Here is a 23,667-nt window from a genome sequence, read left to right as displayed (position 1 = left end):
CGAGTGGCGTTTGCTACCAAATAAACCTGTTGGACTTTAACCTGGTGTTGTTAGACTTCTTACAGAATTTATAGCCAATCCCTAGTTGCCCCTGGAGGGCAATTGAAAGTCAACCACATTGCTGTGGCTCTGGAGTCACATGCATGCCAGACCAGTAAGGACGGCAGATTTCCTTCCCTAAAGGACATTAGTGAACCAGATGGGTTGATCCGACAATGGTTTCATGGTCATCAGTAGATTCCTAATTCCAGATATTTTTATTGAATTCAAATTCCACCATCTGCTGCAGTGGGAGTCCGGGTCCCCAGAACATTAGCTGAGTTTCTGGATTAATAGTCCAGCTGTAACACCACTCGGCCATCGCCTTCTGTTCCTGACGCAGGAATAGAAGGAGGAGAAATGCACTCCAGTCCCAAATCATAGAATGGGGTGGAACTTAAGGTGAAGGGGAGGATTAAAGAGGTAGGGTGGGTTGGAACTAAGTAAAATATTAGTACTAACTGCAGTTTGATAGGAAAAAACAGGCGATCATATATTACTTGGAAAATAGAATCTACATGTGGTAAAGGAGCAAAGGAACCCAGGAGCATGCAAATCACATTCTAATAACACAGACTAATAGGACAATCTTAAAACAAATAAAAAAGCAATTCTATTGAGTTTATGTTTCAAGTGCTGTGATTGAAAAATAAAGATATTATGTTAAACTCACATCAAAACTTGATTTGACAACACATGGAATATTGTGTTGAGCTCTGGTCACCTTGGGCAGTACAGTGACACAGTGGTTAGCACTGCTATCTCACAGTGCCAAGGACCCAAGTTCATTTCCGGCCTCGGGTCACTGTCTGTGTGGGGTTTGCACATTCTCCCCATGTCTGTGTGGGTTTCCTCCGGGTGCTTTGGTTTCCTCTCACACTCCAAAGATGTGCCAGTTAGGTGGATTGGCCGTGCTAAATTGCCCCTTAGTGTCAGGGGGCGTAGCAGGGTAAATACATGGGGTTATGGGGATAGGGCCTGGGTGGGATTGTGGTCAGTGTAGAATCAATGGTCCAAATAGCCTCCTTCTGTACTGTAGGGATTCTGTGATGAGTGGGACGTGGAAACACTGAGAAGGGTGAAAATCTGAACTCCAAGGTTCTAATTATCAGGAAGCAATGAACAAGATAGAATTATTTTTCTTTAAAGGATGAGGTGGTGAACTGACACAGGTATTTAAAAGTTTTGATGAGTTTGATGTGGTGATACCCTTAAAGGGTAAGGGCAACACAGCAAAGGAGGGTCACCTGGCTTGAGGGACCAGTTGGGAGTGAGAGTGGGTAATCACCTCAGGGGATCGTGCCTGATCTTGGCAGAAGACAGTGTGAAGCCGTGTAGAAGACATTTAGAGACTGGGGCAGCCAGTGGGATTCCGGCTTCTCTACAATTTTTCCTTATTAATAAATAACTTTTTTGTTCCTGACTGTGGGCGTGCATCATTACAACACACAAAGAACTTTTCCATTTTTGCTGAAAAAATATCAACAACTTATCCATATGTAAAGCACCTTTCGAATAATGAAATTTTCCCAAATTCCTTCACAGGAGCATTATAAAACAAAACCAAGCCATACAAGGAGTTATTAGGTCAGATAACCAAAAGCTTGGTCAGCAAAGTAGGTTTTAAGGAGTGTCTTCAGAGAAGCAGAGATGGAAAACTTTGGGGCATGAGTTCCGGACTTAAGGCAAGTGATAGTTTGGCCACCGATGGTGGAATTATCTGACAAAGGGTCAACCAGACTCGAAACGTTGGCTCTGTTCTCTCTCCACAGATGCTGTCAGACCTGCTGAGATTTTCCAGCATTGTCTGGTTTTGATTTGAATGATTAAAATTGGGGTTGCTAAGGAGACCGCAATTAGAGGAGTGCAGATGTCTCAGAGGCTTTTGGGGATGGAAGAGGTTACAGAAATAGGGTTGGATGAAGCCAATGAGTGATTTGAAAACGAGGATGAGAATTTTAATATCACGATGCTACTTGAGCGGGAACTAAGGTCCAGTGAGCACATGGGTGATATGGAAAGGAAACCAGGCGGAGGTCCAGATACAGGTCACAGGATCTCTGATGACCTTAAGTTTACAGAGAAAGAGCAAAACTAGAGGCCAGCAACATCAGAAAGTCACTATGAAATCAAGTAGGGAAGTCAGAAGAAGGGTGGGAATGTGGAACTTGCTACCACAGGGAGTAATTGAGATGACTCATGTTGGTGTATTTCAGAGGAAGCTAAAGAGACATGGAGATAGAGGGTTAGACTGATAGGGTGTTCTGATGAAGGATAGGAATAGACTCAAGTGGAACATAAATACTTGCATGGATTGGTCGCATTGTATCTGTTTTGTGTATTCAACGTAATGAAAGCTCCACACTAATACATGAACTAGTTCTGTTAAACCTCTTAAAATTTGCTGACAGATGTGTCAACAGAAACTCTGTCATTATAGAATCCCGACAGTGCAGAGGGAGGTCATTCGGCCTATCGAGTCTGCACCGCGCTCTAACTGAATGTCTTACCCAGGCCCTCCTCCCCACCCTATCCCCATAACCCCACATGGCTAGTCCATCTAACCTAGCTATCTTGGACCACTGAGGAGCATTTTTATTAACCATGGCCAATCCACTTAACCCGCACATTTTGCATCAGAACTTAGTGTAAATTAAATTTCTGTGACAACATTAAGGTCTTAAAATAGAACAGTTGGACTCGCTCATATCGCGTGTGCAAACAATGAACCCTTAACTTGCTTTATATCCAACTTGCCATATCTAACTCAAGTATTTCATAGCTCACTTATCATTGTTATATTTGATTGTAAATTTGAGCTGATGGTGTCCTGCTTGATTAAGTATTTGTGGTCTGCTTCAAAGGTTCTTTAATTTGAATTCCATTGCGGCTCACAGCATACTTTGATTACCCAAATCTGTTATCAAAGTACTACTTGCTAATAAATGATCAATCATTCCCTCCCTGGGGAACAATCAGTTAGTACACAGAATGGTTGCAAAAGCATTAATGTTTTACTAGGCTTGACTGATGAACGATAAATAAGAAATGAGTAATGAAGGAAAGCTTAGAAAGAGACCTTGTAATTTCTACCTATAAAATTATGTAAATCAAATTTGAAAATTAAAAAAAAACCTTTTGATGGACAGATGGAACTTGCTATGTTTTAGATAGTGTGCACATTGATACAATTACAGTCCTCTTATCCCAGATGTTTCGGGAATGAACAGCACATTTTGTTTGCATTGCACGCAAGAAACAATACTTTTCACTGTATCCCAGTGCATGTAACAATAACAAATCAAATCATGTTTCATTTATCTATTCAATTGACCATAGTTTCAATATCTGTTATGATTTTTTTTATTTGTTGATGGGATGTGGGTGTCATTGGCTGGACTAGCATTTATTGCCCAAGCCCGAGGGCAGTTACGAGTCAACCACATTGTTGTGGCTCTGGAGTCACATGTAGACCAGCAGATTTCCTTCCATAAAGGACATTCGTGAACCAGATGGATTTTTACAACAATCGGCAATAATTTCATGGACTTTTAATTCCAGTTTTTTATTGAATTCAGGTTTCACCATCTGCCGTTGCGGGATTCAAACCCGGGTCCCCAGAGCATTACCCTGGGTCTCTGGATTACTAGTCCAGCGACAATAACACCATGCCACCTCCTTTCCTTCCCAAGGAAACCCTCACCTTTTACTCTTTACAATATTGATTTAGCATATCCCCAATCTAACACTTAATGTTGTTTGCAGTAAACTGCTTACAAGAAGACAATAGGATCTCTGCTGATCCAATCTCCTCTCCCTTTTCTGTTAATTTGATGGTTGGAAAATATCACAAGGTCCCATTTCTATATGTTAACCTTTTGCACAGATTTTGTTTTTACAACTAACGCTGTGCTGACTGCTTAAAAGTCTATGGTTTGCCTGATCCCTTTCTGTCAAATCTTGCTAAGATACAGGAGTTACAATCTGATAGCCCTCAAAGTCACGTGCTAAGTTCGAGGTGTGCAATTACCCCATGTCCGATTCAGTTCGAATTTTGAAATGGGGTGAAGCTGAATTGTCTTAAATAAGGCAAGAGATGAGTGCCAACCTTGCCAACAATATTTCCTGGTAACTACCTGACCACAAACAGAAAGGCCGCATGTTATTTCCAGCAGTCATTTCTCCCATTGCAAATATATTTATAATTAATCATTTGAAGAAATTGGGGAAAAACGTTTTTTAAATCCCCAGTGATTTGTCCCCCGGGGCTTTGCCCTGCAGATTCATCTTTGATTCTTGAAGACTTCCTTGAAATCCTGGAGGTTTTTATTCCCGTGTTTCAAGGGAGGCTTGAAAGAGGAAGGGGAAGTTCAGGAGTTGGATGGTTCTGATCCTAATAAAGGGCCACCATTTGACCATGGAGTTGGGTGATTGAAATAGTTCAACATTAAACATTAACAGCTTTGAAGTAGGAAAATGTAGTTATGAGCGCTTCAACATGAACTTTAAAAGAAGAGTCCTGGGCATGATGGTGTGGGAAAGTAACAATTACAAACTTGATGACCTTCAGAGAAGGGGTAAACAAAAGTGTGATAAGAACCACAGACTTGAGCTGCCCTCTAACACAGATAATAGCGGGACTCTGTGCAATTCTCCAAATTTAGAGAAACGTATCCATTTCCTCACCCTGATGTCCTTTCTTGGGATAGTCCTGCAACCGAGTAATTGGAATCCATCCGGTACTATGTGACTCGAGTGCCACTAAACAAATAGAGTCATAGAGGTTTACAGCATGGAAACAGGCCCTTTGGCCCAACTTGTCCACACCACCCCTTTGTTTTGAACCACTAAGCTAGTCCCAATTGCCCACATTTGGCCCATATCTCTCTGTACCCATCTCACCCATGGAACTGTCTAAACGTTTTTTAAATAACAAAATTGTACCCGCCTCTACTACTACCTCTGGCAGCTCATTCCAGACACTCACCACCCTTTGTGTAAAAAAAATTGCCCCTCAGGACCCTTTTATATCTCTCCCCTCTCACCTTAAACCTATGCCCTCTAGTTTTAGACTCCCCTACCTTTGGGAAAAAATATTGACTATCTAGCTGATCTATGCTCCTCATTATTTTATAGACCTCTATAAGATCACCCCTCAGCCTCCTACACTCCAGAGAAAAAAGTCCCAGTCTATCCAGCCTCTCCTTATAATTCAACACAGTGAACTTGCATTACTGTAGGCGGTAAGGTCATTTATGAGCAGGGACCTGAATAGCACTAGTCCATACAGTGGTGCATGGTATCAACACTAGGAATCTCAGAGTTTGAAGTTTATTATAATGGAGCAATTAAGGACACATACTGACCTGGAATAGAATATTCAGGAGTGAGGAACAATGTAAATTAGAGGGGGAAATCAATTTGGGTGATGTGTGGAGAAACAATTTGAAAATATAATTTGGCTGACTGTGTGAATTTAATATTTTGGAATCTAATTGGGCTTGGGTGTCCATGTCATCGGAAAATTGATTAAAACAATCCATTAGCCAGTCATATTCTTTTGCTCTCCATAATCATGCCTTTCTACATTCCCACAAATCTTTATCGGTACGGATGCTGAAATTGTAATGGTCCAGTGCATGAATAAAAAGTTAGTAGGAAGTGAGATGCAGAAGCTTGAAATGCAGTACAAAGAAAAGGATGTGTATTTAAAAACGTGCCAAATGATACCAATTACTCATTGCTACTTGAAAGCAGCAGCGTCTGAAGGTCATTCGATTTGGAAATGTGAGTGGGGAGGAATCTGGACTCAAATCTGCACAGAATCTCTCTTGGGGAACATTGGGTACTTCAGTCACATTGTTGAGTGTCCCTGGCTAGTCAGTGCTGGACTACCTGAGATCAAATCAGAGAGGTTGCTGGATACATCTTTGAGCTAAATAGAGATAAACGTCTGAGATCTATTGAGTCAGCAGGATTGTGGAATATGCTCTGCTGTTCAACTCCTTGACCTCAACCTGTTTGCAATCTGTGCCCGTGTCTACCAGAATGTAAGCTGTGCAGAGTAACTGTCAACAATTCTCTGAAACCAAGCCTCAATTCTCTGCCTCCTCTAACCTCAGTGAGTTATGAATAATGCTGCAACTCTTACATTTATTCCGAATGACTCCCTTTTCCAACTCGCTCCCTGATGTCCCAGTTAGATTTGTTTGTCGGTCGCGTTTTCACAGGGATTCCGGTGCAAATTTTCCTAACACTTGTTGCAAGTGTCTATGCTATTGCACAGGTGTCTTGTGACGTCCTCAGGTCACGATGGATACTTGTCCCTCTGCTTGAAACCACGATGGCCGTTTCTGTTCTTAGAGCCCCAGGTCATCTTACATCACTGCGGAAGGTCTGTCTGTGTCGGTGTGCAATGTAGAGGGTCACAAAAAAAAACCACTATATGCCAGGCAGCTGCTAATGCACTGCTGATTATGGCAGCTTCAGGCTGTCGTTCTACGTGACAATTTTCCCTCAAGGGCAAAGTGCTTTTGGGTACTCAGTGGAGACTGGCTTCATATTATTAGCAGAGTCTCTCACATAAGAGCAGTGCTTATTGTAAAATTACAGAGCATGATTTCCAGACCATCCACTTGCACAATTTACATCCAAAATTCAGGTCTGAGCTGCCAGCAGGAGAAAGTAAGCTCCAACAGTGTGATATTGCATTTTTAAAATTTTATTTATTTTTAAATAAAGTTTTATTTATTCGTCACAAGTAAGGCTTACATTAACATTGCAAAGAAGTTACTGCAAAATTCCCCAAGTCGCCACAGTCTGGCGCTTGTTCGGGTCAATGCATCCTAACCAGCACATCTTTCGGAATGTGGGAGGAAACCGGAGCACCCGGAGGAAACCCACGCAGACACGGGGAGAATGTGCAAACTCCGCACAGACAGTGACCCAAGCCGGGAATCGAACCTGGGTCCCTGGCGCTGTGAGGCAGCAGCGCTAATGTTTCAGTTTCCAATTCAGACTCATGATTTCTCCCCTCTATAGACTGGGAGTGCAGTATCATTGCACTTTAAGTGATGCTAATGTGTTTTCCATAAATATTTTAATTGCCTTTTCCACTCACGTGCTTTTTTTTAGATGCTAAATCATGGCACTTATTTCAAATTGCAATCATTTCAAAGACTTACCAGCATTTCCCAGGTTACTAACACTGTCAGTGCTGGATCCCTTGCTTTCCTTCTATGCCTTAAGACCTAAACTATCTTTGGGTAAGCTTTTTCCCAGGGCAGAAATGACAATTACAAGGGGGCACAAGTTCAAGGTAAGGGGGGAATGGTTCAGTAAAGATATGCGGGGGAAGTTTTTTACTCAGAGGGTGGCGGGGCGGTGACCCGGAATGCACTGCCGAGTGAGGTGGTTGAGGCAGATATATTAATGACATTTAAGATTTATCTGGATAGGCACATGAACAGGCGGGGAACAGAGGGAGAGAGGCGGTTGATCTAGATAGGACAATGTGATTGGCGCAGGCTTGGTGGGCCGAAGGGCCTATTCCTATTGATTGCCAATGTAATGATTTCTCCTTTCCTGTGATCGCTGATGTGCCCATTTGAAGCAATCCACCCCGTGAAGATCTTTAAAGTTTATTTACAAGTAGGCTTACATTAACACTGCAATGAAGTTACTGTGAAAATCCCCTGGTCGTCACACCCTGGTGCCTGTTCCGGTACATTGAGGGAGAATTTAGCATGGTCAATACACCTCACCAACATATCCTCGGACTGTGGGAAGAAACCTACAGGGAGAAGGTGCAGACTCCGCACAGACAGTGACCCAAGTCCAAAGATGTGCGGGTTAGGTTGATTGGCCAGGTTAAAAATTGCCCCTTAGAATCCTGAGATGCGTAGGTTAGAGGGATTAACGGGTAAATAAGTGGGGGTAGGGCCTGGGTGGGATTGTGGTCGGTGCAGACTCGATGGGCCGAATGGCCTCCTTCTGCACTGTAGGGTTTCTAAAAAAAAAGCTGGGGATCAAACCCGGGTCCCCGGCGCTGTGAGGCAGCAATGCTAATCACTGTGCCACCGTGCCACCCTTTTCAGATCATTCAGTTACTTAATGCAACCAACCTTAATTTTTGAGGTATCGTTGAAAATATTGGCTATTACTATGCATTCGTCAGATGCACAAAACATTTAAATGTTCCGTGTGTCATAACTAAATTAAGTCAAATTCAATTAAAAGATGAGGACAGGAATAAAACTTATAGAATTGAAATAAATGACAATCTGCACAGTCCTGACTACCATAACATTAAACAGGATTATTGAGGCACTGGAAAAGGTGAAAATTCACCAGGGTGAAGCCAGAACGAGAGGATATACTTATCAGCAAAGACTGAACAGGCTCTTTTCTCAGGAAAGAAGAAAGCTGAGGAGTGACTATTTTTTAATCTATTCATTTTATGGTATGTGAGTGTCGCTGGCTGGGCCAGAATGTATTGCCCATCCCTAATCGCCCTCCAGTCCAGAGGGCATTTGAGAATAAACTAAATTGCTATGGATCTTGAGCAAGGATGCCATATAAGGAATGCAAATTTCCTTCCCTAAAGGGCATGAGTGAACCAGATGGTTTTTACAGCAATCGACAATGGTCTCACGGTCAGCCTTTTAATTCCAGATTTTTATTTTTATTGAACCATCTGCCGTGACAGGATTTGAACCCTGGGTTTTTCCCAGGGTCTCTGGATTACGAATCCAGTGACAATACCACTATGCCACTGCCTCCCAGATGTGTTTAAGATTATACAAGGGCCTCTTAAGGTAGACATAGCAAAGATGGTTCCACTTGTTGGGAAAACAAGGAAAAATAATCTCTGATAAATCCAATAGAGAATTCAGGAGAAGCGTATTCACTAACAGGATGGTGAGAAAGTGGGGATGGCAATCACATGGAGTGGTTGAGGTGAATGGCACAGATATACTTACCAGGAAACCAATTGAGCATGAGGGAGGAATGGAAAGTAATGTTGATGGGATCAGATAGAGCGGGGTGCAAGGAGACTTGTGGGGAACTTTAACGCTGCATAGACCAGTTGGATAAGAAGTCTCACAACACCAGGTTAAAGTCCAACAGGTTTATTTGGTAGCACAAACTTTCGGAGTTTTGCTCCTTCCTCAGGTGAGTGAAGAGTTGTGTTCACAAACAGAGCATACATAGACACAGACTCAATTTACAAGATAATGATTGGAATGCGAGTCTTTACAGGTAATCAAGTCTTTACAGTTACAGACAATGTGAGTGGAGAGAGGGTTAAGCGCAGGTTAAAGAAATGTGTATTGTCTCCAGCCAGGACAGTTAGTGAGATTTTGCAAGCCCAGGCAATTCGTGGGGGTTACAGATAGTGTGACATGAACCCAAGAACCCGTCCTCATGTGTGCGGAACTTGGCTATCAGTTTTTGCTCGGCGATTCTGCGTTGTCGTGTGTCATGAAGACCACCTTGGAGAATGCTTACCCGAAGATCAGAGGCTGAATGCCCGTGACTGCTGAAGTGTTCCCTGACAGGAAGAGAACACTCCTGCCTGGTGATTGTCAAGCGGTGTTCATTCATCTGTTGTAGTGTCTGCATGGTCTCCCCAATGTACCATGCCTCGGGACATCCTTTCCTGCAGCGTATCAGGTAGACAACATTGGCCAAGTCGCCAGAATATGTACTGTGTACCTGGTGGATGGTGTTCTCACTTAAGATGATGGTATCCGTGTCGATGATCCGGCACGTCTTGCAGAGGTTGCTGTGGCAGGGTTGTGTGGTGTCGTGGTCACTGTTCTCCTGAAGGCTGGGTAGTTTGCTGCGGACAATGGTCTGTTTGAGGTTGTGCGGTTGTTTGAAGGCAAGAAGTGGGGGTGTGGGGATGGCCTTGACAAGATGTTCGTCTTCATCGATGACATGTTGAAGGCTCCAGAGAAGATGTCGTCCCGAGGCATGGTACATTGGCGAGATCATGCCGTTGCTACGACAACGGATGAATGAACACTGCTCAACAATCACCAGGCAGGAGTGTTCTCTTCCTGTTGGGGAACACTTCAACAGTTACGGGCATTCAGCCTCTAATCTTCGGGTAAGCATTCTCCAAGGCGGCCTTCATGACACATGACAGCGCAGAGTCGCTGAGCAGAAACTGATAACCAAGTTCTGCATACGTGAGGACGGCCTCAACCGGGATCTTGGGTTTATGTCACTCTATCTATAACCCCCACAACTTGTCTGGGCTTGCAAAATCTCACTAACTGTCCTGGCTGGAGACAGTTCACACCCCTTTAACCTGTGCTTAACCCTCTCTCCACTCACATTGATTACTTGTAAAGACTCGCATTCCAACCATTATCTTGCAAATTGAGTTTGTGTCTTTATATGCCCTGTTTGTGAACACAACTCCTCACTCACCTGAAGAAGGAGTAACACTCCAAAAGCTTGTGCTACCAAATAAAACTGTTGGACTTTAACCTGGTGTTGTGAGACTTCCAACTGTGCTTACCCCAGCCCAATGCCAGCATCTCCACATCGCAGACCAGTAGTTGGGACAAGTAACCAGTTTCCGTACTGTGGACCCTGGGAAGGATTTTCCGCTCCCATCATGGCAGTCGTGGTGGTGGTGGGGCTGGGGGGCGAGTGGAAGGGAGGAGGGGGGGGATGAATTCCAGCCCTCTGAGTAATGTCACAACAGCCAAACTGTTAAAAACTAAAGTTAGGTACAAAAAAAAAGCTATTCATGTAATTTGGAATCAGGGGTGTCATGGTGGCACAGTGGTTAGTACTGCTACCTCACAGTGCCAGGAACCTGGGTTCGATTCCAACCTGGGGTGACCTGTGCAGAGTTTGCATGTTCTCCCCATGTCTGCGTGGGTTTCCTCCGGGTGCTCCGGTTTCCTCCCATAGTCCAAAGATGGGCAGGTTAGATGGATGGGCCAAGCTAAATTTCCCCTTAGTTTCCCAAGTTGTGTAGATTTGATGGATTAGCCATGGTAAAATGTGTAGAGTTATGGGGATTGGGTGGGGGAAGGACCTGGATAAGGTATTCTGTCAGAGAGAGTCAGTACACTCAATGGGCCGAATGGCCTCCTTCTGAACTGTAGGGATTCTATGACAACATTTCACTCTACGGATGATGAAAATTGCAATGTCAGTCTAAATGACTGGAAGTGCTGACCAAGAGCTAGCTGAGTGTTATCACAGTTTTTTGAGTGGTTTCATGGAATTTGATGATATCAATGTATGTGCCAAAACATGAACTTTGCTGCCCCCGAGACAGTGATCTAATGGTGTCGCACATTCAAAATTCAGTGTAAAACTTGTTAAATTCATTGAACAGCTACTGAAGCTCCTGTTTATTGTATAGAGGAGACATTGTGATAGATAATTTTTCCTCAACAATGTAATTGTTCAGACAGTGGAGAAGACTGAAGCAACGGGAGTTCTTCTCCTTAGAGCAGAGAAGGTTAAGGGGAGATTTAATAGAAGTGTTCAAAATCATGAAGGATTTTGACAGAGTAAATAAGGGGGAACGGTTGCATTGGCAGGAAAGTCAATAATCAGGTCACACAGGTTTTAAGCAATTGGCTGAGGAACCAAAGACAGCATTGAGGAAGTGTTTTCACACAGTGAGCTGTTATGATCTGAAATGCACTGCTTGAAAGGGCAGTGGAAGAAAATTCAATAATAACTTTCAAAAGGGAATTCGCTAAATGCCAAAAGGGGAAAGAGCAAGTGGGGGTATAGGACTAATTGGATAGTTCGTGCAAAGAGCCGGCAGAGCGACGATGGGTCAAATGATTACCTTCTGGGCTGAGTGAGGAGAAATATGCTGTGGAAATCTGTCTCGTAAAACATTTAAAATATATTATCATTAGTTTCCAAAGGACAAAGCTGATATCATCAGTAACGGCCTCCTTTTGATCATTCTATGGTTTTATGAGCTTGAAATATCTTACAATGGTTATAGGTGGAGATTGGTAAATGGCACAATTGCAAATCTAAAGTGAAGAAAACCTCCCGCAGAAGGCAGTTACATTAAGGCCTAAGTAAGGACAAATGTGGACTCCTTTTCAACACACACCGTGTTCCACACAGTTGCGTATATTTTTATTATTCATTATTTAGCTGTTATGTGTTTGCTACGCTTTGTTTCACCAAGCTGATTCTGAGTGCTTCACTGAGCTAACACACACATCGACATAATGACTGGCTTGTTAACAGATGTGAGCAGATGCACCATCAACATGGTTTAATCAGAGATACTCCGTCTGAAACCAAGGCTGCCATATGAAGTGCCTAACAGAGCAACTGAATGCTGCTCCCCATTGAATTCGCACACCTTACGATCTGTCATAAATTAAAACGTGAAGAAAAGCAATCTTCCCAGTTGTCTGCCTGCGCGCTCCATATTGGCAGCTTATCTTTGCAAGTTCCCCTCAACAATTCCTGACAGAGTCTGAAGAGTAACTTATTAGAAGACGGACTAGAATGAATGGGGTTTGGACACCAAACTGCAACATTTCTCTTAAAACCATTTTGTGCACATTTGAATGCAGTTACAGCTGTGTGAAGTTCTGGTTAGCTTAATGCTTAGACTATGGTTAAAATCATGAATCCATCGACATGCCGACCAGTTATCCAACCTAATGCTTTGACCATAATTCAGCGGTTTGGTAGTAGCCTCTAAGTCAGAAGGCTATGCGTTGAAGGCCTGTTCCAGTGATTTGTGCTCATAATCAAGACAACCATTTTGGTGCAGCACTGAGAGAGTGCTGCATTGTCAGATGTCCCACTTGGATGAGGCATTAAACCCTTGACGAATTTGAAAGGTCACAAGAAAGAAGGGTTCTTCCAAGTCTCCAGCCAACATTTTACCTTTAACTTAAAAACAGTGTTTTTATTAATTTATTCATATGAGATGGAGACTCGCTGGGCTGAATGGCCTGCATCTGCACTGTAAGGATTCTATGATTCCTATGAGATCTTGCACTTCCTACATTACAGCAGGACTTCATGCCAAAGTTCTTTGGCTGGTGGCACAGTGGCACAGTGGTTAGCACTGCTGCCTCACAGCGCCAGGGAGCCAGGTTCAGTTCCGGCCTCGGGTCACTGTCTGTGTGGAGTTTGCACGTTCTCCCCGTGTCTGCGTGTGTTTTCTCCGAGTACTGCGGTTTCCTCCCACAGTCCGATGGTGTGCTCGTTCGGTTGATTGGCCATGCTAAATTGCCCCTTAGTGTCAGGGGAATTAGCAGGGTAAACATGTGGGGTTATGGGGATAGGGCCGGGGTGGGATTGTGGTCGGTGCAGACTTGATGGGCCGAATGGCCTCCTTCTGCACTGTAGGATTCTATGTTCTTATGAAGTGCAGTCATTGTTGCAATAAAAGTGCTTGGGAATCCATGAGGTCACGAAAGGCACAGCTGAAATGAGAGTCTTTAATTTCTGGTGTATGCACAAACCGCGACAGAATGAAACAAACGTCAAGATTGACAGCGTCATATTGGGGAAAATAATCATCTCCTCATTTTTTACACTGTTAGCAAAACTGCAACAAAATCAAGATGGCCAACTGATGCCTGGTAAAAATGATCTGCCCATTGGTGAAGCTGCGAGGCCAGTTAGATGGCAGTGTGAAGAGACGTTTTGTGGTTTCGACCACACGCGGCTAATAAAAGGTAAACAAATAATTTTGCTTTTAGCCTCAAGTTCGTTCCACTAAGAAACACTGATTTATGCAACTGTCGGATTTGGACGCGTGCAACACAGCTCCCTTAGATTGAAATCCATTGATTCTCTATAACTGCGAGGAATTCAATGCATCACCGTGAGCAGTGGGACTGTAATAAACAATCCTTCCTTGAACATAATGATTTCCCTCCTCCTTAATACACACTTTAGTCCATCACTTTGTCGCGACATGAATGCTCAGTCTCCGCAGTGCACCTGGCATAGATAAAAAAATAAATAAATTCAGGTCAAGGATGATGATGATGCAGTGTACATTGTTGCTAGGAGACAGTGATCAGGTAGTTAATTAGGAAAGTAAGTTTGATTAAAGTGAAGTTGTGAACAACTGTGATATGAAGAGGGGTTATGCTAACACGCGTGACACATTTTGATGGATCTAGTTGCTTCCACATTATAGTATATGACTGCAAACCAGGTAGTCACCTTGGCAAAGCCCACTCTTGGCTGACACTGAGATTCATCTTCCTTTCCTGAAACAAGTTTCTTTCGTTCTTCGTCAAGCTAATAGATTGAATTGTTATGTCTGTGTGCAACAACAGGAGTGCGCCATTTTAAAGGGAGAATGAGAAACAAACGTTGCCGTATCTGCTCTGACGAAGGGTCATCCAGACTCGAAATTCTCTCTCCACAAATGCTGTCAGATCTGTTGCGTTTTTCCAGCACCTTCTGTTTTTGTTTCAGATTCCAGCATCTGCAGTATTTTGCCTTTATCACAGTTGCTCAATCTCTTGTCATTACTGATTTAGTGATGGCCTAACAAAATGTCATTCCTGTCATCCACGGGTCAACTGGTAGCACTCAGTTCTGAGTCAGAAGGTTATGGATTCAAGTCCCACTCCAGGAATTGAACACAAAAATCTGACACTGCAGAGCAAGACTGCAGGAATGCTACACTGTCATCGGTGCCACTTTATAGCGTCGCAGATGGTGATGGGTTTCCGATGAGGCATTAAACTGGGGCCCTATCTACCCTTTCAGATGGACGTAAAAGAGACCTCAGTGCTCTTCCAAGGAAGAGCAGGGGAGATATCCCTGGTATCCTGATAAACATTTATCCCTCAACCCACATCACAAAAAAACAGGTTGCCCGTTCATTATGAATTGCTGCCTGAGGGAGTTTATTGTGTACAAACTTTCTGTTGCCATTCCTACATTTCAACAATGATGACCCCGTCAAAAGTACCAGTTGGCAATAAAGTGCATTGAGATGTCCAGTGTCTTATAGATCCCAAATCTACTTGATTATGATAGTGTTTCACTCTATTATAGAATCTTAGAATCTTGATAGTGGAGAAAAAGGCCATTTGACCTATCCGGTCTGCACTGACCCTCCGAAAGAGCATCCCACCCAGACCCTCCCCTCTGCCCTATCCCCATAACCCCATGCATTTACCATGGGTAATCCACCTAAGTTACCCATCTTTGGATACTAAGAGGCAATTTAGCATGGCCAATCCCCCTAACCTGCACATGTTTTGACACTGAGCGGCAATTTAACATGGCCAATCCACATAACCTGCAAATCTTTTGACACTGACTGGCAATTTAGCATGGCCAATCCACCTAACCTACCCATCTTTGGACTGTGGGAGGAAACCGGAGCACCTGGAGGAAACCCACGCAGACACAGGGAGAATGTGCAAACTCCGCACAGTCACCCAAGTTGGGAATTGAACCTGGGTCCCTGGCGTTGTGAGGCAGCAGTACTAACCACTGTGCCATCATGCCAATCTGTATCTGCCAATCACTATAAATATAAAATAAAACACAAATGAAATGAATGGCTCTTTGGTGAAACAATTTCTCAGTGGAGGAAATGCGCCAATGTTCATTCTCAGGTTATTTATGGTGGAATCTTATAGATTTGGATTCAAATTTGTCTTTCAGCGATTGTGCAAATTTGAACTGAAATTTGAAAAATTATATAATAAATTCAGGTCTGAAGGGGGCCTCTTCTGAAGCAGTAGTCCACCCTACTTGCCCTGTCAAGGCGACTGTCAAGGCGACTGAGTCGAATGTTGACGTTTGCCCACCTTAGCACAAGTTCCTCGGTTAGTGTGGGGGGTATAATGAAGCCATCAATCACTGTCAGTTGCCTGCTTGACCTTGAACTATGTGAGTCTGAGTGCTTATTAACTACAACATAAGCCTATAAATGCATTAAAAACATGGCAATTGTGCCAGAAAATTTTAACAGAATAAAACACTCGGTTCCAATCTAATTAAGGTGGTTCGACCTGTCTGGTCATACAGATGGAAAGCGCAGAACGTCAATGTACATGTCTGAATGTGCGGGGCGACATCGTAAAGTCAAAACCCGACAGATCTCTGAATGCGGAAAGGCAGGTTAATAGAGTGGTGAAAAAGGCATATGACACACTCGCCTTTATCAATCGGGGTATAGATTACAAAAACAGAGAGGTCATAATGGAGTTGTATAGAACTTTGGTGAGGCCACAGCTCGAGCTGTGTGCAGTTCTAGTCGCCACATTATAGGAAGGATGTGAATGCACTGGAGGGGGAGCAAAGGACATTCACCAGGATGCTGCCTGGGATGGAATATTTAAGTTATGAAGAGAGGTTGGATAGGCTTGGGTTGTTTTCTCTGGAGCAGAGAAGACTGAGGGGCAACCTGATTGAGGTGTTCAAGATTATGAGGGGCATGGACAGGGTGGATAGGGAGCAGCTGTTCCCCTTAGTTGAAGGTCAGTTACGAGGGGGCACAAGTTAAAAGTGAGGAGAGGGAGGTTTAGGGGGGATTTGAGGAAAAATGTTTTTACTCAGAGGGTGGTGACGGTCTGGAATGCGCTGCCTGGGAGGGTGGTGGAGGCGGGATGCCTCACATCCTTTAAAAAGTACCTGGATGAATACTTGGCACGTCATAACTTTCAAGGCTATGGGCATATCAGGGCATTTCATGCATCAGTTCAGACTTGATGGGTCGATGGGCCTCTGCTGCACTATAGTATTCTGTGATTCTGTTTTAAAGTCAAAATGGGATGTCAATTTATAAGTATTCTAAGTGCTGTTCGTCACAACTCGAACGTCGTCACTTTGGGGACGGCCTGTGCACAGTGGAGCTAATTGTACCTGAATTGTGTTGGGGACTGTTTCAATTCTTAAAAACTACTGAAGCTCAATCTGCAGAATGTCAGAAATGTAACTAAAAACGGTGGAGCAGCTGCCCTTTTGTCACACCCACACAGCATTTTGTTCATAAAACAGCAAACGCTGCAATAGCTCAGCAGGTGGATATTCTTGGAGAGGCGGTTATTGCTTCAGGTTGGTGATCTTTCATTCAAGTCACCGACATTAGACATTGACTCTGTTTCAACCATCACAGGTGTTGCCTGACCGACTGAATGTTTCCGGCACTTCATATTCTTACTCCAGGTTTCAGTTGCGGTTTATCAATTGTTCATTTTCATACAGACCTGTGTTGACAAGCACTGGGTTCATTTGTAGAGGGATAGAATAGAAAGCATAATAGTTACTGATGAACTTGGTTAGACCACACTTGGATTACCATGCACAGACAGATATAAATACAATCTTTCCACTTGTGGGCAAGTCCAAAGCATGGGATCATAAAACTACCACATATACTCAAATAATAGTCAATCTCATGTCAAAATTAACCCCCAATTTTCCAAGGTTACCCCACTTTGACTCAACTTACTGTCCAATTCTATGTCCAGAGTAACACAGCTGGGACAAGGATTTGAAGTTAGGGTTTGCTAACCTTTCTGAGCCTCTGCTGGATCAGAGAGAGCAACTTGTCCACTGAGACATCAGGGAACTTTAGGCCAAGTTCAATTTCTCTTGGAAATGATGGAGGTAAGGTTGAAACAAATTGCGGGGTCAGGGTGTATATGAGCCACAAGTGATGGGTAGCATGGTTGCACAATGGTTAGCATTGCTGCCTCACAGATCCAGGGACCGGGGTTCCATTCTGGCCTTGGGTAACCGTCTGCACGTTCTCCCCGTGTCTTGTGGGTTTCCTCCGGGTGTTCTGGTTTCCTCCAACAGTCCAAAGATGTGCAGGTTAGGTTGATTGGCAATGCTAAATTGACCTTTAGTGTCAGGGAGATTAGCAGGATAAATTTGTGGGGTTATGGGGAGAAGACCTGGCTGAGATTGTTGTTGGTGTAGACTCGATGGATTGCATACCCTTCTTCTGTATCTAGGGATTCTATTATTTCTTTAAGCCTTACCCAGAAATGGAATTAATCTCACTGAGTTGTCATAACAACTCTATTGCCAATCAGAAATGAAAAGGGATTATTAAAACCTTACCCTCTCAGGCTTCCATGTTGCTTCAATCCATTTCCTTGTATTCTCTCAGCATCTGAAACTAAGGGACTAAAAACCTAATATGCATCTTTGCTGGTTGTGTGAGCCAAGAGTGTCAGTGGTTGAAGGTAAGTCCCTCAAACATTTCACCTGTGTAAAAGTCTTCCTTTAACTTTTTTGTCTAAAACGGGTTTCAGAAATTCAATTTTTACATGAATATCTGCTTTAAGACAGAAGCGAATGGACCAATAGAATTCATGAAAAATGCTGCTTTCCAAAGACTGACAAGAACATGGAACTAGTTACAATAATGAATAGTTGACATTAATAGAAAGAGTGAATTTAAACAAAAGTTAGGTAAACGCATGAGGGAGAAAGAATATTCTGTCATGGTTAAATGAAGTGGGACAGGAGGAGACTTGTGGGAGGAGAAACACTGGGTCAGATGCTGGGATAAAGGGTGGAATGGTGGCACAGTGATTAACATTGCTGCCTCACAGCACCAAGGACCCGGGTTCAATTCTGGCCTTGGGTGACTCTGTGCAGTGTTCACACATTCTCCCCGTGTCTGCGTGGGTTCCCTTCGGGTGCTCCGGTTTCTTCCCACACTCTGCGTTGATTGGCCGTGCTAAATTGCCCCTTAGTGTCAGGGTGATTAACAGGGTAAATACTTGGGGTTACGGGGATAGGCCTTGGGTGGGATTGTTGTCAGTGTAGGCTTGATGGGCTGAATGGCCACCTTCTGCACTTTAGGCCTGTTTCTGGCCTGTTTCTGTGCTGTAAATTCTACCTTAACGCTGAACTATAATAGGTTCAAAGACAATGCTGCATGATAAATGCAATCTTTAATTTTATTCATTTATGGGGCGTGGGTGTTGGCTAACATTTATTGCCCATCTCTTGTTGCCCTTGAGAAGGTGGTGGTGAGTTGCCTTCTTGAACCACTGCCATGTCTATGGATAAATGGACATGAATGGGGTATAAGTTGGCCCTGATTTTGCATTGAGAGTATGAGGGGTGTTACAAGTCAGGTCGGATACTTCAAGGTGTTCTGTGAAGCTCGCCTGACCTGTAATGTTTTAGGTTGCATTCGGCTGGGATGAGCATGAGAGGTTTCACTCCAGGTGTGATTCAACTGACCTACAAGGAGGTTCTATCAAAAACAAAGTTTAATTAAGAATATTGTTGACATGTATAGTAAGACGATTAGCAAGAACTTGTAACAATTACAAACAAGAAACACAGCAACCACGATAATGTATAACTCTTAAGGAATATCTCTAATGTGTTCCAACCAAAGCCAACATCCAATGCACAAAACCCTCCAAATAAACACAATACAACATAGGTTAACGCCCACTTGTTGCAGGAATCCAGCCTCCTGGATTGAATGCTGAAAATCCCTTGTGAAGAAACTCAGAAGAGGTTGTCCTTGAATCTGTTTCCCAAAACACAGCTTCTTTAAGGAAAGATGGCAATAAGCCTCTCCTTCAGCTAACTGATAGTAGTTTCAGAACCAAACAAAGAGAAGAACAGGGAGAGAGAGAGACTGCTTCTTAGCTTGCTGCAAAACTGGTCCCAACAATACTCCCCCAAAACAAAACTGAAAACCCAAAGAGAAAAAAACCCTATCACCTGACTGCCACAAATGAAACTGAAAGCCCGATCACCTGACTGCTACAGCTTAGCTCCACCCCCAATGGCATTGCTGAAGCTGTAATATGCATGATTTTTAAAAAAAACCTTTCCCAAAGATACACTCACAGGGCAGGGGCCATTGGGAATGGATAAGGGTGCATGAGTTGGCATGGAGGGTATATGAGATGCCATGGTGAGTGGGTGAAGGCTAGAGGGCCCAAGTGCTTTTATTACAACTGGGCCGAATCTCAAGCAAACTGAGTTAGGCTTTCTAACCAGCCTACCACCACGCTGGCCTGCCCTTCTGGTCACATAATATCTACTTCCAGGGAAGACTGGCTCAACTCTATCCCACACCCACTTCCCCAAAGTGAAAGTCATGTGATTCTGGACCCTGCGATGGGTGTGCCGAACCAGGAATTTTTTTGACTTGTGCTATCCATCTTGGCAACAAAGATCTGGCCCTAAGTGTCACAATGAGTTTCAGTTCTGGATAATTAGCCAGTTCACTCAATTCTGACAGCAGAATCGATGCCTTTATGTCATCGTTTTTTGTGCCCCTATCTAAGGGGTGGACTTGAATGCTATATGGAGAGGACATTATTATCCTATAAGGATTTCAATTAATACAAAATGTCCGATAAAATGTTGAGGTCTTATTCCAAACCATGGGCTTTTTGTGGCCCACTATGACCTTTGCAGGCATAAGTATGCCAAGGATCGCTTTCCGTATCTCTCTTGTTTTCCTGTTGTGTACAATTCTGGATGCCATACTACCGGAAGGATGTTGATGCACTGGAATGGGTGCAGAAGAGATTTACCAGGATGTTGCCTGGTTTGGAGGATATGGACTATGAAGAAAGGTTGAACAAACTTGGATTGTTTTCATTGGCGCGTCGGAGGGTGAGGGGGGACCTGATAGATGTTTACAAAATTATGGCAGGCTTGGATAGAGTGGGTAATCAGGGCCCTTTTCCCAGGGTCAAAGGGTCAATTACTCGGGGGCATACTTTGAGAGTGAGAGGGGGAAAGTTAAAGGGGCAAGTTTTTCACACAGAGAGCGATGAATGCCTGGAACGCACTGCCTGAGGAGGTGGTGGAAACAAATTCTATAACAACATTCAAGAGGTATCTGGATATTTACATGAATAGGCAGGAAATAGAAGGATATGGAACCATGTAGAGGCAAGAAAATATTAGATTAGATCTGTGTTGGCACAGACTTAGTGGGCTGAAGGGCCTGCTCCTGTGCTAGAACATAGAACAGTACAGCACAGAACAGGCCCTTCGGCCCACGATGTTGTGCCGAGCTTTATCTGAAACCAAGATCAAGCTATCCCACTCCCTATCATCCTGGTGTGCTCCATGTGCCTATCCAATAACCACTTAAATGTTCCTAAAGTGTCTGACTCCACTATCACTGCAGGCAGTCCATTCCACACCCCAACCACTCTCTGCGTAAAGAACCTACCTCTGATATCCTTCCTATATCTCCCACCACGAACCCTATAGTTATGCCCCCTTGTAATAACTCCATCCACCCGAGGAAATAGTCTTTGAACGTTCACTCTATCTATCCCCTTCATCATTTTATAAACCTCTATTAAGTCTCCCCTCAGCCTCCTCCACTCCAGAGAGAACAGCCCTAGCTGCCTCAACCTTTCCTCATAAGATCTACCCTCCAAACCAGGCAGCATCCTGGTAAATCTCCTCTGCACTCTTTCCAGCGCTTCCACATCCTTCTTATAGTGAAGTGACCAGAACTGCACACAATATTCCAAATGTGGTCTCACCAAGGTCCTGTACAGTTGCAGCATAACCCCACGGCTCTTAAACTCCAACCCCCTGTTAATAAAAGCTAACACACTATAGGCCTTCTTCACAGCTCTATCCACGTGAGTGGCAACCTTTAGAGATCTGTGGATATGGACCCCAAGATCTCTCTGTTCCTCCACAGTCTTCAGAACCCTACCTTTGACCCTGTAATCCACATTTAAATTAGTCCTACCAAAATAAATCACCTCACATTTATCAGGGTTAAACTCCATTTGCCATTTTTCAGCCCAGCTTTGCATCCTATCTATGTGTCTTTGCAGCCTACAACAGCCCTCCACCTCATCCACTACTCCACCAATCTTGGTGTCATCAGCAAATTTACTGATCCACCCTTCAACCCCCTCCTCTAAGTCATTAATAAAAATCACAAAGAGCAGAGGACCAAGCACTGATCCCTGTGGCACTCCGCTAGCAACCTGCCTCTAATCCGAAAATTTTCCATCCACCACCACCCTCTGTCGTCGATCAGACAGCCAGTTACCTATCCAATCGGCCAACTTTCTCTCTATCCCACACCTCCTTACTTTCATCATAAGCCGACCATGGGGGACCTTATCAAACGCCTTACTAAAATCCATGTATATGACATCAACTGCCCTACCTTCATCAACACACTTAGTTACCTCCTCAAAAAATTCTATCAAATTTGTGAGGCACGACTTGCCCTTCACGAATCCGTGCTGACTATCCCGGATTAATCCGCATCTTTCTAAATGGTCGTAAATCCTGTACTTTCTTTAATCTTTGTTCTTTGTTCTTTCCTATGATCAGATCCATAACTCTCTCAAATCCTATCCTTGTCTCCATTTCAGGGGTACCATTGTTCACATTTACCTGTTGTTAGTTATTTATGCTTAGAGCCACTCTTAAAGGCAACCTGGTATCAGACTATTGAAACATATGTGTTTCGCTAAAGTCTACACTATTTAACTTATGCATTTCAGCTCACAGCTCACAGCTTGCGGCACTCAGCAGTTTTAACTTTATTTCGCAATGTGTAGATGAACGGTTATATTGGTGGCAAAATAGATGTCGCTATTTCAGATGTTTAAGAACATACATCTTTTGCAACATGTCCATATTTTTGATACGAATGTTTCGCAAGGTGAAAAAACATAGTTTCAGAGTGGGGTGTATCTGACCACAGTTAGCCTGTTGGGTTACAGGGACAGTGTATTTCCTGAGAAAATTGTAGCAAAGGATATTTTTTGTAACTTGTGTTATCCTTAAAATCTGTGAACATTAGTGAAGGAGTATTGTGTTATATTCAAATATTTCATCTTCAAAAAACAATGTTTTTGTTAGTTTTAAAAGCTAATTGGCATTCCTGTAACTCTGTCCATCCATAATTTCCAACAAAATTAAAAGTTACAGGTCAGAATGTTACCACCGTTCACGCTGGTGAGATTTTCACATCCCGCTGCAGTAAACGGAGTTTTGGCTTGGCGCCACATTGTCCGACTCACTGCAGCTGGAGCGTGAATGGCCAGTAAGATCACGCCCACAGTCTCTTGAGTCAAGGTTCCATTCTGGGATCTTCTTATCCAGTAATGACATCAACGGGGATTGTAACACATGTGACTCCCCACATATCATCGTGTAGGTGGCACTATTTCCTCAGTCCCACTTTACCTCTTTGACCTGAACACACTAACACTAAGAGCAGAGTTAACTCCCCTGCTCCTCTTCAAAATAATAAATGGGATTTTTTGTTAAGTCCACCTGAGAGAGCAGACAAGGCCAGCCTCGGTTTAAAGTCAGAGTAAGGTTTACTATTTCCTCTAAAAGACAGCAACTCTGACAATGCAACCGCAGCTTGATCAGTTTTTCCTTCGTTTTCTTTGGCTCAAGTTCTGGAATAGGATTTGTTAACCCATGGGATTCAGGGCACACCGTCACTGTAGTTAAGAAAGCCCACCAACACCTCGACTTTCTCAAGAAGCTAAAGAAATTTGGCATGTCTGCTACAACTCTCACCAACCTTTACAGATTCACCGTAGGAAGCATCCTTTCTGGTTGTATCACAGCTTAGTATGGCTCCTAATCTGTCCAACACTGCAAGAAACTACAAAGGATCGTGAACAA

The sequence above is a fragment of the Mustelus asterias genome, chromosome 10 (assembly GCF_964213995.1).
Source record: "Mustelus asterias chromosome 10, sMusAst1.hap1.1, whole genome shotgun sequence".
NCBI classification, from domain to species: Eukaryota; Metazoa; Chordata; class Chondrichthyes; order Carcharhiniformes; family Triakidae; genus Mustelus; species Mustelus asterias.
This window is presented reverse-complemented; position numbering follows the sequence as displayed.